Raw genomic sequence first — 15,435 nt, 5'->3', positions numbered from 1 at the left:
GATGATATGCAGACTGCCGAGAGACATAGAAGACTGGAATTTCCTGATTTAGCTACACATACTGTACAGTACGTATAAATATAGAACACCTTTGCATTTGTGAAATATTTCATAAGGAATGTTTGTTTGTCTCCCTTGATTTTGTACTTTTGGTCTGAAAGGTGAAAATAAGACTGGCTGCTGGATATTACTAATATTGAGAGGATCCCCCACTCCCCACCTTCTATTTAGAGGCTCTCTATCTATCACACCAGGTGAGCTGGGGGGCCATCCTACCTTGGCCCAAGTGTTCCCTGCACAGCGTCAGTTCTTAAACCTTCTCACCTTTCAGGTGTCCCTCTTTCCAGAGTCTAAATCCTGCTGAGTGGGATCAATGATCACACACACACACTGGCTGACCTGTCCTCAGAGCTTCTCCCTATTCTCCCTCCTCCGAGTAGAATTGAAACCACAAACTCACTATGAAATGGGATACGCTAGCCGAGAATGACCATCTGCATTAACTGCAATGTCCTTCAAGTCCTTCAAACATTCTTTCATATTTTTGGATTCAAGATATTTCAGACATTATGGGATCTAGCCACCCCATTACAGAACATTACGGAAAGAAACTCAGGGCCAGTGTTACTTCAAAGCACTATTTGACTTACAGATGTACAATCTTAATTTGATCACCATGTTTTAGGATAACGTTTGTGCAATGCAGGAAAGTATCCACTTGCTGTGTATTTGATGTTTAAAAAGGCTTCTGAAGTTTGTAATTTTCACTTGGAAATTTCAGACCTGATTTCCCCCCCCTAAAAAAATGTTCATTAAATATAATCCACATAATAATTAACAATTCCTGTTGCTACAGGATTATTTACCTGCTGTAGCAAACTGGCTCAAATTAAGTTTTTATATCTGTACAATATCTGTCTGTATGAAATAAATTGTTGATTCGAAAAAGATGAATGTGTACCTTTGAAGTTGACCCTGTCTGTCCTTCCTCTTGTATATCTTCATTTGTAGTCAATTTGGCAACAACATGATTTGATTATGAAATAAATAACACCCTTGAACAGTTAATTTGTAATCAGGCAGTATCTGACTACATCCCTTCAAAACCACAATGTCTCATCATGGTCTAACCTGAGATAGAACTGATCATAGTTCTGTAGAGCACATCTAATTCTAATGAAATGTTGGAGCCACTTCCAAACCCAGATTCACTAACTGGCAACCCGACTGACACTTTTCGGGTGGCTAAAGAGAATAAATATCACTCTTTAATATTTCAGCCAGAGCTTTTAAATGAGTGTCCTAACCCCTGTCAGTAGAGGATGGTGATTCCCCGTTACATTTCCACAAGAACTGTGTCCGATGTAGCCTGTCCTCTCAGCGGGACTCTAAATCTGGTCAGTATTAAAAATACATTAGTTATGATAATTCGCACGACGAGCCAATACCCAATGAGCCTAGCGGGGTGGCTGACATTAAGCCCGGAAACTGTAATTTTCAAAAGATAAATATATCAAATGCTTTCTTTCTCTGTGCCATGAGTGGGTGGATGCTTGACATCCATAATGTACTTACAAGGTCGCTGCTTATTGCAGAGGTTGGAAAGAAAGAGCAGCAATTGACTCGCGGTGGTACCTGGACTAGTGTTTGAAGCTCTCATGAGAAAGCCATCCGTTTTAAATCAACTGGAGTAAGTCAGCCCCAATTAGTGTCCCGAAGCAACCGAAGGAACTTCCCATTACATCATTTCTTAGCTGAAATATAGTGGGTATCAAAAGGTTATGATGAAATCCAAAAAGTACAACTATGTGGTAATAACTAACATCACGTTACCAAAACATACAGTACATGCAGGATTTGGAAAACTAAATGTGACAAGAGTTGCTTGACATCGGTATAAAACAAAGGCATGCAGGCTAGTCTAGTGGTAGTGCTGCCACCCCTGGGCCCTATGAGCCCCTTGGAGGCAGCGATTCGGTCCCCGTGTCCGACACACTTTCTGTTTCCCTCTAATCTACAGGGAGCTCCAAAAGTATTGGGACAGTGACACATTTTCTGTTGCTTTGGGCTCTGTACTTCAGCACTTTGGTACAATAACTATGAGGCTAAAGTGCAAACGGACAGCTTTAATTTGAGGTTATTTTCATTGCAGCACTTTATGTACATCGTCCCTCCTATTTTAGGCGACCAAAACTATTGGAACAAGTTCACCTATGTGTGTATTTAAGTAGGCAAAGGTTTAGTATTTGGTCCCATACAACTGGCACGCAATGATTACATCAAGCTTGTGACTCTACGACCTGGTTGGATGCATTTGCTGTTTGTTTTGGTTGCGTTTCAGATGATTTTATGAATAGTAAATCATGTCATGTGGAATTTTGGAGTTACTTTCATTGTAAATAAGAATATAATATGTTTCTAAACACTACCAGGATTACGGATGGTCCTGAATTCATCTTGAATAATGATGAGTGAGAAAGTTCTAGATGCACAAATATCATTAACCTCCCCTGTTATTGTAATGGTGAGAGGTTAGCAATCCTTGGAAGCACAGAATAATCTGAAACACACCAAAACAAACAGAAAATGCATCCAGCAAGTTTGTCAAGTCACAAAGTTGATGTAATCATTGTGTGCCAGGAATATGGGACCAAATACTAAACTTTTGACCACTTTGATACAAATAAATCAAATCAAATCACATTTTATTGGTCACATACATGTTGTGAAATGCTTTTGTTTCATGCTCCAACAGTGCAGTAATATCTAACAAGTAATATCTAGTAATTTCACAACATACCCAATACACACAGATTTAAGACGAGCAATGTCAGAGCGGCATAGACCAAGATACAGTTGGATAGAATAGAATACAGTATATACATATGCAAAATATGTAAACATTATTGAAGTGTTCCATTTATTAAAGTAGCCAGTGATTTCAAGTCTATGTATATAGGCAGCGGCCTATAATGTGCTAGTGATGGTTATTTAACAGTCTGTTGGCATTGAGATAGAAGTTGTTTTTCAGTCTCTCGGGTCCCAGCTTTGATGCACCTGTACTGACCTCACCTTCTGGATGATAGTGGGGTGAACAGGCCACGGCTCGGGTGGTTGTTGTCTTTGATTATCTTTTTGTCCTTCCTTATACTCTAAGTGAATTTGTCCCAATACTTTTTTTTGATCCCCTAAAATGGGGCGACTATGTACAAAAAGTGCTGTAATTTCTAAGCGGTTCACCCCGATATGGATGAAAATATATCAAATGTGTCAAATATGAAATGAAAGCTGACAGTACGCACTTGAACCGCATACTCATTGTATAATTTCAAATCCAAAGTGCTGGAGTACAGAGCCAAAACAACAACAAATGTGTCACTGTGCCAATCTCCCCTCCCCATCTCATATTCTAATCTATATCTATCAATAAAACTTCAATAAAAAAAAAAATTAAAATATTTTTTTGACAAATGCGTGCAGTGCACAGTGGGCATGGTGTTACATCTGGCTGGGGAGGCTGGTACCGCTCCAGCCTCCTCTTGCCCCATCATGACTCATTATCCTGAACCGAGTGAGAGACGTTTATCTGCTCGGGGGCCAGTAGACGTCAAGTCAACACACAAGTGTCTGAAGAATGAACGCACGCAGCGGTGCATCCGCTACACAGCACAATCACAAACGCCTATCTTACCCCGGGACAGACATCCATTTCAAATGGACGCCGATGCTGGGTGTTGACAAGAAACCATACCAGTGCAGAGGTTAATGAGGACCACGGGCCCCAACACAGGTCCCAGTGTCAGGCAAAGAGGTCTGTCAATCTAATGAGCAGCGCAGAACCTAATGACCATAAGTGGAAAAACGTCATGCTCTCAGTTGGATTCTGATTCACAAAGCGCACAGATGCTTGCATAAATTTAACAAGCCACTTGAGGCCAAATTGAAATGTCAATGTTTTCAATCGTTCAGTGGGTTTTTTCTGCCTAAAAAAGGAAAAGGTTTAAGCCTGACAGAAAGGATTTTGCCTTGTAGTGAGACAAACTGAAAAAAGGAGTCATGACTTTGCTGAAAATTCAAGCTAAAACTGTAGGAGCATAGTTGTCAGTAAGTTAGAAAGTCTCTGTTCTTTATGAAAACTGAAAGTAGAGAATGATGATCATGACAGCTGGCAGGTCAGACAGAATGCCAACTATGGGAATACAACATGAAACAATCCCACACATCAGCTCCACATAAGACCGTGACATAGCCCATAGATGAAAATGAAACGTTCCATGTCACATTCTATTATACCCGAGCACAATGTTAAAAAATGGGTCCTTCAGTTTTCTATTATTTTCCACATTATACAATGCCCCCGCAGACATACAGTGGTATCCCACTGTCGTACTGTTTAACTGTACGAACTGTATAGAACTCAGAAATCAAACAATATGCCAGGAGCTATCTTTTATGGGACTTTTATGTCTATCTATCAGTGTGTGTGTCACAGAATTCTTCCTGGGAAGGAGAGGCGGACCAAAACGCAGCGTGGTTATTTTGATACATATTTAATAAAGATGAAAATGTGAAAACAGCCCTATCTGGTGTAACAAACACAAAGACAGGAACAATCACCCACAAAACCCAACACAAAACAGGCTACCTAAATATGGCTCCCAATCAGAGACAATGACTAACACCTGCCTCTGATTGAGAACCATATCAGGCCCAAACACAGAAACAGACAAACAAGACATCCAACATAGAATGCCCACTCAGATCACACCCTGACCAAACAAAACATAGAACATACAAAGCAAACTATGGTCAGGGTGTGACAGTACCCCCCACCCACAAGGTGCGGACTCCGGCCGCAAAACCTGAACCTATTGGGGAGGGTCTGGGTGGGCATCTGTCCGCGGTGGTGGCTCTGGTGCTGGACGTGGCCCCCACTTCGCCATAGTCTTAGTCCGCCCCATTGTCCGCTTCCGTGGCCTCCTAACCACGGCAACCCTTCTAAATGAACCCACTGGACCGAGGGGCAGCTCGGGACAGAGGGGCAGCTCGGGACAGAGGGGCAGCTCGGGACTCAAACATACTTACACTGACACCCAAACACACACACACACACACACGTCCAGACACACATAACATGCACACATATGCATACTGACACCACACTTTTTCATCACCACATACAGTACGCTTCTGCTACTGTCTATCCTGTTGTCTAGTCACTTTACCCCTTCTATATGTACATAGCTACCTCAATTACCTTGTACCCCTGCACATCGACTCAGTACTGGTACTCCCTGTATATAGCAGAGGTGTGGACTCGAGTCACATGACTTGGACTCGAGTCAGACTTGAGTCACAAATATGATGACTTTCAACTTGACTTTGACTTCAACACTAATGATTCGTGACTTAACTTGGACTTGAGCCTTTTGACTCGACCTGACTTGATACCCTCCCCAAGCCCAAATATTAAAAATGATACTATTAAAAAAGTGTGCAGCGCATCAACTCTTCATTTAACAGATTACAGTTTGAATCGGACAGCAGCCAATCAAATTCTGTCAGCTGAGAAAACGTTGTGCGTGGCATGGCGGGTGAATTCAGATGGAGCCCTTGGAAAGATGATACCCCAAATGATTATTTTCAGATATAAAGACGACGCTGTTATCAACAAAAAAACGGGCAACTTGCAAAACATGCAGGAAGAAAATGACAGACGGAGGTGCAACAATTTACAACTTTGTTCGACATTGAAGCTGCACAAAGAAAGGTAAGCCGTGGCTAATACAGCCGACAAATGTACAATTTATAACTTTGCTAGTAGCATTTTGACTAATGTAACGTTAAATCAATGAGCCTCCACACAGTCAGTCAGTGCGGGAGCGTGATCATTGCACCCAAGATTAAGCTACAACCGGCTAGGCAGTTGGTAGACTAAATCCTGCCTGATGTTACTGCTGTTCCTAAAACCATTGACATACTGTTAGCCTACTGTAACCACACACACACACAGAGTGTGTGTGTGTGTGTGTGTGTGTGTGTGTGTAGCTTAGCATCTGTTTCATCTGACCACTTTTTTATTGATCTAGTCACTGGTGCTTCCTGCTTTAATTTTTTCTTGTAAGCAGGAATCAGGAGGATAGAATTATGGTCAGATTTGCCAAATGGAGGGTGAGGGAGAGCTTTGTATGCGTCTCTGTGTGTGGAGTAAAGGTGGTCCAGAGTTTTTTCCCCCTCTTTTTCCCGCACATTTAACATGTTGATAGAAATGAGGTAAAACTGATTTATGTTTCCCTGCATTAAAGTTCCAGGCTACTAGCCGTGCCACCTCTGGGTGAGCGTTTTCTTGTTTGATTATGGTGGAATACAGCTCATTCAATGCTGTCTTAGTGCCAGCCTCTGTCTGTGGTGGTATGTAAACAGCTATGAAAAATACAGATGAAAACTCTCTAAGTAGATAGTGTGGTCTATAGCTTATCATGCGATACTCTACCACAGACAAGCAATAGCTTGAGACTCCCTTAGATATCGTGCACCAGCTGTTATTTACAAAACTACATAGTCCGTCACCCCTTGTCTTACCAGACGCCGCTGTTCTATCCTGCCGGTACAGCATACAACCAGCCAGCTGTATGTTGATAGTGTCGTCGTTCAGCCACAACTCCGTGAAGCATAAAATATTACAGATTTGAATGTCCCGTTGATAGTTTAATCTTCTGCGTAGGTCATCGATTTTATTCTTCAAAAATTGCACGTTTGCAAGCAGAATGGAAGGAAGTAGGGGTTGTTTCGATCGCCTGCGAATTCTCTTGGCCCCTTTTTCTCCACCAATAACAGGGGAGGTTAGCATTTTGGGCTAGGGGGTATAATTTTTGTGCATCTAACTTTCTCACTCATCATTATTCACAATTAATTCAGGACTATCCATAATCATGGTAGCATCCACATTAATGTACAAGTGTTTAGAAACATATTCTATTCTTATTTACAATAAAAGTGATTGCAAAATTACATGTATATCACGCGTCACTACTTCACAAGAGAGCCATTTGAACATAAACATAATGTTTTTATCAAAATGCGTTTTTTTGGAAGAAATATCTTCTGGAACATGTGAACTTTCATGTGCCTTAATAATAAACTTGTATGCAATCAGTAAATACAAATACAATTGTTAAATTATGAAACTAGCTGGTTTAGCCACAGAAAAAGTCTGCAACCTTCCCATTAGCCATGATAGGCTGAGATGTGCATTTAGTTTCACAAGAATTTAAGCTATCAACTGATATAAGACACTTTGTATGTACCTACATGTTTAATATCCATAATTTTTATGATTACAAATTTGAATTGCACGCCCTCCAGTTTCACAGGAAGTTGTCCTGCTAGCGGGACGTCTAGCCCTAAGAAGTACTGTTAGATAGGTAATGTTAGCTGGCTTGCTAGCTAACATTACGTGAATGATCTAGAGTTTAAGTAAGAAGTTTACATATATTTAGGTTAGAGTCATTAAAACTCGTTTTTCAACCACTCCACAAATGTCTTGTTAACAAACTATAGATTTGGCAATTCGGTTAGGACATCTACTTTGTACTTTTTCCCACAATTGTTAACAGACAGATTATTTCACTTATAATTCACTGTATCACAATTCCAGTGGGTCAGAGTTTACATACACTAAATTGACTGTGACCTGAAACAGCTTGGAATAATCCAGAAAATGATGTCATGTCTTTAGCGGCTTCTCATAGGCTAATTGACATAATTCTAGTCAACTGGAGGTGTACCTGTAGATGTATTTCAAGGCCTTACCTTCAAACTCAGTGCCTCTTTGCTTGACATCATGGGGAAATCAAAAGAAATCAGCCAAGACCTTTGTAGACCTCCACAAGTCTGGTTAATCTTTGGGAGCAATTTCCAAATTCCTGAAGGTACCACGTTCATCTGTACAAACAATAGTACACAAGTATAAACACCATGGGACCACACAGTCGCCATACCGCTCAGAAAGGAGGCGTGTTCTGTCTCATAGAGATGAACGTACTTTGGTGCGAAAAGTGCAAATCAATCCCAGAACAACAGCAAAGGACCCTGTGAAGATGCTGGAGGAAACAGGTACAAAAGTATCTATATCCACAGTAATACGAGTCCTATATTGACATAGCCTGAAAGGCCGCTCAGCAAGGAAGAAGCCACTGCTCCAAAACTGCCATAAAAAAAGCCACACTACGTTTTGCAACTGCACATGGAGACATAGATCGTACTTTTTGGAGAAATGTCCTCTGATGAAACAACAATAGGACTGTTTGGCCATAATGACCATCGTTATGCTTGGACTTCCGACTTCAACTGTATGTAGTGTGGAAGGACCACCAGAGGGCAGGCTGGGCTCATGGATAGTTGCCCAACAAGGCATGGGAGACAAGGTAACCAGAGGCAATTAAGCACAGCTGACGGTACTAATGACATATTCTCCTTCCCCTATAAAAGAGAGAATGGAACCAGCAGAGAGAGAGGGGAAAACTATCTCTGGAAGATGGACACCGAGAGAGAGGAGCTATCCTGGAAGAACCACTAAGACGGTGACAAGCCCGTGACTTTTTGTTGTAGTTTAATGATAAGCCTATTGTGTTCCGGTTTCATCCGGAGAAGAAGATGTATGTTTTTTTTCCCTGGAAGATTTTCATTGATTATGTTGGACTGTTTGTGTTGACCAAATGCCCTCAATAGAGAACTGTGTTCAAGAAAACCTATTCCTGACTCGTTTATTCCACCTTCCCGCTTTAGAGTGACGCCCAATTACTTGGTCCGCTCACAGTAGTAATATTATTCGTATCTCAGAGCCATTTGCATTGCTAGTTATAGCCTAATGTTAGCTAGCTAACATTGAACCTGGTTGGTTAGCTACCTGTTATGAGTTGGGATTATGGTTCATTGTTTAGCTAGCTAGCTACATGGGAAAACAAAAGACTCCACTATGCAAGTAACTATTTCAATAGAATGTTTATGATGTCACTGCGACAACTGTCGATAGACGTTGAATATGTGCTCTGGCTATCTACTCTGATTTTAGAGCAATTATATTGTTACCAGCAGCACAGTTGGTAGTCACCAATGCTGTGGATAACATAAAAACAGCCTAACCAGCTCTGCTAGAGCGAATAAAATGGTCAGATTGAGCTGTTCTCTCATTTGTGTCTGGAAGTAGCTAGCAAGCTTGCCAACCTTATCCAGTTAGCTTGGGTGCTTGACTGCTGTTGTTAGGCGGAACAATCGGATAAACCCTACTCCTCAACCAGAGCATCCAGTGAAATGACAATCTGACAACGCTCTGAGTTTATGAACGTTCAGGTTACACTCTGGCACTCCAGATTAAATTTACAAACACACCCATAGTATAAACCAGCCTTTAGTTTTGAAATCTCTGTTTGTTTAGCACACAGCCTCACATGTGAATCCTTAAAAAGACTGATAGGACTAAAGCTTAAGAGTGTGTGAATGATTCTGAATGGGTGTAGACAAAAAGAGCTCTCCAGTAGGTCACAAAACATTCAAGGGCAGTTTTCTCAAAAGTGAGGTTACAAGTTTATGAAATTTCAAAGCAGACTCAACTGTTATCCAATGTAAAAAACACAATTTCAAATGTTGCTACGTAAGACCGAATTGAGCCGATCGGTCACATTTGTCCCAATACTTTTGGTCCCCTAAAATGGTGGTACTATGTATATTATGTACATAAAGTTCTGTAATTTCTAAACGGTTCGCCCGATATACATGAACATACCCTCAAATTCAAGCTGGCAGTTCTGGACTGTCTCGTACAGTCCGGGACATGTGGTAACCCTACATACAGCGGCATTAGTTCCTACTAATGACCTGATTAAGCTCTCCAGTGTTTACATCATTTCAGACTGGGGCTCATTTGAGCGTAATGAGCCTGTGGCAATGTTTACATCCCTCGGAGCAAAGACAGGAGTTCTCTAAGTCTGTCGTGTTTACTGAAGAAGTGCTGGAGAACCCGAGGGCTACGGAGCAGACTTTTCAATTAATCACTGGTTGTTGAACTTGAATGTAAATTAACTGTTAAACTAACTCTACATATGACATGGCCCATGTGAAGCAAGGTCGGTTAGCTGTCGAGCTAATTTCAGCATATGTAACATGGAGGCCATCTAGCTCCAATATGTGGCATAAAGTTCAGAGCACATGACATGGGATGTTAGTTAGCTGATTAGCTAACTCCAGTACATGTGGCATGAAGACCAGTTAGCCATTTAACTAACCAGCACATGGCATGGGATGTTAGTTAGCTGATTAGCTAACTCCAGTACATGTGGCATGAAGACCAGTTAGCCATTTAACTAACCAGCACATGGCATGGGATGTTAGTTAGCTGATTAGCTAACTCCCGTACATGTGGCATGAAGACCAGTTAGCCATTTAACTAACCAGCACATGACATGAAAATATTGCTAATTCCAGGATGACATGGATGTATTTATCGTGGGCCAAACTGTTCTCAGAGATACTGGATGTTCTTAAGGTAATACAATGTTTTGAAATGCATCAAGGCAGTGGTGTTAAGATAATAGCAGTATACATTAGCTTCATCATTTCAGAGTTCCAATGTAAATTGAATGTAGGTTCCAATACGCAACTTCGCAATTGTAGACCATACTCATATATTTTCCTTTCCAGCATTGCAATATCCGCAGTAAATGGAATCATCTTCGAAGCTTGCAAATATGTCAAATTGGGCTATTATGACGCATGCACAGCTATGCTTACCTTGCAATTAATTAGTACCACATACCTGAACCGAACACATACTGTTCAGTAAAAATATATTTACTGCATAATTTCTGCCCTTGTAATTCCTCAAGGTGACCTGTATGCACTATCCTTCTCTCCAATGCCAGCCTCTCTCCCATCCCTGACCACCCTGTGTGCTCACATCCTCAAAACGGAGGTTGAATAAGCAGTTCAATGGTCAAGCCAGCACGGTTGCTGATGATTCATTACTGTTGGAGTTGCAGCTAGGAGAAAAGGATAATGGGAAGAGATTTGGCTAAGAGTTTCCTTTTGCAAGGGGGGAGACTCCACAAACTGGAAATCTCAAATTCTAACACGCCCCCCCCCCAGGACCTAATCCAGCAGGGGCCCAAATTACGTGAGATTTGTTTTGGGTTAACCGACATTAGGCCCCCCTTGACAAGTTTAATTTATTTCAAACTATTTCAAAATATGTCAAATGGGATACTATTGTTTTATACTTTAATTGAAGTGGTTCTATGTCTTTCAATGGCTCATGTCTCTTATGGTTGTGTAGGCCGTTAAGGAGTTTTTAAAAAAGGAGACAAGTTTTGGGAAGTTGTTAGTTATAAAAACAAATGAAAAATGCATTTTATGGTCTTGGGTGTCATAAACAAAAAGATGAGCTAACTGGAGTAATGACCCTGCTAGGACAAGCACTGGCAAGGGTAAATTTGATGTTGCTTTGTGCAGAAGAAGGAGATGTAAAATGAATAAATCATTTTGAATATAAAAAGCATTGTTATTTTCATGGGGCAGGACTCGTCAATCTTATCACAAGCCAAAATATAAACTGAACCATTACTTCGTGTCACAATCGTCATATGGAGTAGACCAAAGCGCAGCGTGAATCCATTCTTTTATTAAATGACGAAAAAATACAGAGAACACTTAAACAAAAACAACAAACCGCTATGACAATGAGTGCAGCCACAGGCAACTAAACATAGACAATAACCCACGAACAACAATACAAAACAGGCTACCTAAATATGGTTCCCAATCAGAGACAACGACAAACACCTGCCTCTGATTGAAAACCATATCAGGCCAAAACACATAGAAACAGACTAACTAGACATTCAACATAGAATGCCCACTCATATCACACCCTGACCAAACAAAACATAGAAACAAACAATGCAAATAATGGTCAGAGTGTGACACTTCGACAGTAACTGTGGCACAGTGTTAATTACTGGAGATTCACTAAAGATCTCTTCACTGATATCATCAATAACTAATTTGAATGTCACAAGGAATATTAAAGTACAGTATCAAGACCATTAACTCCACTACATCAGTGGCGATTTTAGCATGTAAATCTTGGTGGGCAAAAATGTTTTGATGCATGCCAGCAAAGCCACTACACAACACAAATTAATTGCACTATAACAGTGACAAACGGTGCCCACAAACTGTTAGGACCTCAGCACCATGGAGCGAATCCTTACCACTGCTACCTACACCTGGCTATCAGCAGAGCCTTGTCTGGCAGTGAAACAGTTCATTCAGTCTCATTTACTGCCTTTAAAAAAATATATGGCTGATATGGCTGACTTGCATAATTAAACAGATATGTTTTTTTACTGACAATTGATATGTACAAACTATGGCATAAGGGGATGACAAGCGGATAAGAGACAATCCGTAAAGTTCAACCTGATACAACAAAGGTGGATAAACTAAACATCCAAAAGTTACATATACAGGGATGCAGCAAGCTGGGCTAAGAAGTCAAAGCTTTGACAAAGCCCAGGACATTTCAGCTCCCTGAACTGAATTATGCAGGTAGAAATGTGCAATATTTACTTTGTCCAAAAGAATGGCAATGTCCCAATGAACAGAAGACCTATGGAATGACTTATTTTCTGAATACAGAATGCCACAGCCATGAACTAACAACAGCCATGAACTACAGTGGAAAAATACAGTAGCAAACCACATATCTGCTTCAAACCTCTTACAAGATGGGAAGATGTCACATTTTGCCTTTACCAAAAATATGTCACATTTTGCATCTACCGAAAACCCTTGAAAGTAAATCTAATTGAAAACATGAGACATTTTCCATTTCATTTCAGAACATCCAACCGCAGAGCCTTGACAATTACTTGCGCTGGAGAGGTTTTGGCACGGGCTTTTGTCTGTGCGTATCAGGGCCAAATGGAGTTAGCACACAGCCAAGACCTGATCATCAACTCCATGTTAACATCACTTTCAGGTCCACATTTGCCAAGTTACATTAAATACCCTTTCAGTGGCAGAACAATCCAAAGGGTACCTGAGTAGCTCAGGTGTTGGCCATGGTCTGCATTTGGCTGTATTGCTGCATCAACTCCATTTCAATTCATACAGATGTAGGGTCTTAATTTACTTAACTTTTTTATTGCTGAGAATTTGCCTGCACAGCATGAAATGCAAACTTGTAGTGTTTTCAAGGTTTCAAAGGGCTTCTAAAGTTTGTAATTTACACTTTAAAATGTCAGACTTGATTTGCCCTGACTAAAAATGTATCAACCCCTACAAAAAATGTCCATTAATTATAATCCACATAATTCACATTTCCTGTTGCTGCAGGATTATTTTCCTGCCGTAGCAAACTGGCTCAAATGAAGATTCTACATTTGTAGACAATCAGGATATTGAACAGTAATTGCTAAGAAACAACACTGAAGTCATTGAACATTGTCAATTGAATATTGAAAATTGAGCTGCGCATGTTATCACTCAGATCCAGGAGAGGTGCAATAATGCACAACTCTTTGGGACCATCCTTGAACTCCTGAGCGAACTCTCTTGAGAGATTCTGAACAGCATCTTGTTGGTGACAACACGAAGCACTGCATATTTTCCCAAACACGGAGTTGCATGACCTATTCTACGCTGCCACTATCTTCACGTCATTGTCAATGCGCTCCACTACAAACAGATTACGATGACATTCGAGGTACTACCTTATTTTTGGGATGAAAAGAAAGCATCTATTTGCAAAATAAAATCTGGTGATTAAGCTTGGGCACCCCTTTGGCAAAACAGGGCATTATAGGTTCCAGGCGCATTCACACCACGTTGGCAGGATGGCAATTTTTTTCTGAGTTTCTCCACACTGTCTGCCGCAAAGACTGAATTCCAGGGGATGATTACTGCACAAATAATCCACATCACCGAGCTGCATCCTGGAGCTCAGTGGGTAACAGGGGAGAGGGAAAGAAGAGCAGGAGAACTAGAGCTAGAGAGATAAAGAGCAGACAGAGAGGAGGAGGTGGAACAAGAAAAAGGGAGGAAGACGAGGAAGACGAGGAAGATAGACTTGAGAGAAACAGAAAGAGGTGGAGAGAGAGTAGGAAGGAAAGAAAGAGAGACAGATAACTGGGGAGAGTGGGGGGAAAGGAAGAGAACAGATAGGTTTAGGAACTTTTCAATAACCGTATACCCAGACAGCCAAGGCCCAGATTTCAGGAGACTATAACAGTCTTCAGCCCAGGGGGAAGCTAATTTTTGCCGACAGAATATTTAATGCATTCCTTTTGCAGCAAAAGCAATTGTAGACTTCCATATCGTTGGAAATCACCATCAGTTGCTGAAGGAGCAAATTCTCCAGACAGAAACTACATAATGAATTGTGGGATACGTTATTGCTCAAATGTAGCCATTTCATGTACACTGGGACCATCCGATGGCATTGAGGAGCTTACCACATCAGTCACCGGCTTCATTAATATTAGTGCATCGATGACGCTGTCCCCACAGTGACCATATGTACATGTCCCAACTAGAAGCCATGGATTACATGCAACATTCGCACTGAGCTAAAGGCTAAAGCTGCCACTTTTAAGGAGCGGGATACTAATACTGACACTTACAAGTAATTCTGCCACAACCTCAATCAAAAGAGGACATCCTCTGGGCCCTCAGATCCTCAAAAAGTTATACAGCTGCACAATTGAGAGCATCTTGACTGGCTTCATCACTGCTTGGTATGGCAACTGCTTGGCATCCGACGGCAAGGCGCTACAGAACATAATGGGTGCAGCTCAGTACATCACTCGGACGAGTTCCCTGCCATCCAGGACCTCTATACCAGGCGGTGTCAGAGGAAGGCCCTAAACATTTTCAAAGACTCCAGCCACCCATAGACTGCTCTCTCTGCTACCGCACGGCAAGTGGTACTGATGTACCAAGTCATCACATACATTGCTGCTACTGTTTATCTGTCCTGTTGACTAGTCACTTTATTCCTAGTTATATGCACATTTCTACCTCAATTACCTCGTACCCCTGCACATCAACTCGGTAATGGTACCCCGTGTATACAGCCAAGTTATCATTACTTTTTACATGACTTCCGTGTAAATACTTTTCTATTATATCTCAAAAAAAGTTATTTCTCCATTGTTGGAAGTAAGCATTTCACGGTTAGTCTAAACCTGTTATGTACGAAGCATGTGACCGATAACATTTGATTTGATTTGATCCTCACGTCCAGCATCGGTGTTGACTGAAGTCATTTAGGGTGCATGGACATGACCCCTCCATATTGAGTTCTCGTTCAATTTGAGTTTGAACAAGAATACGAAGTCCCTTGACAGTCCCGTGGCCCTTGCCAAATGACAATAAAAC

This window comes from Oncorhynchus nerka, linkage group LG9b (assembly GCF_034236695.1).
Source record: "Oncorhynchus nerka isolate Pitt River linkage group LG9b, Oner_Uvic_2.0, whole genome shotgun sequence".
Classification (NCBI taxonomy): Eukaryota; Metazoa; Chordata; class Actinopteri; order Salmoniformes; family Salmonidae; genus Oncorhynchus; species Oncorhynchus nerka.
This window is presented reverse-complemented; position numbering follows the sequence as displayed.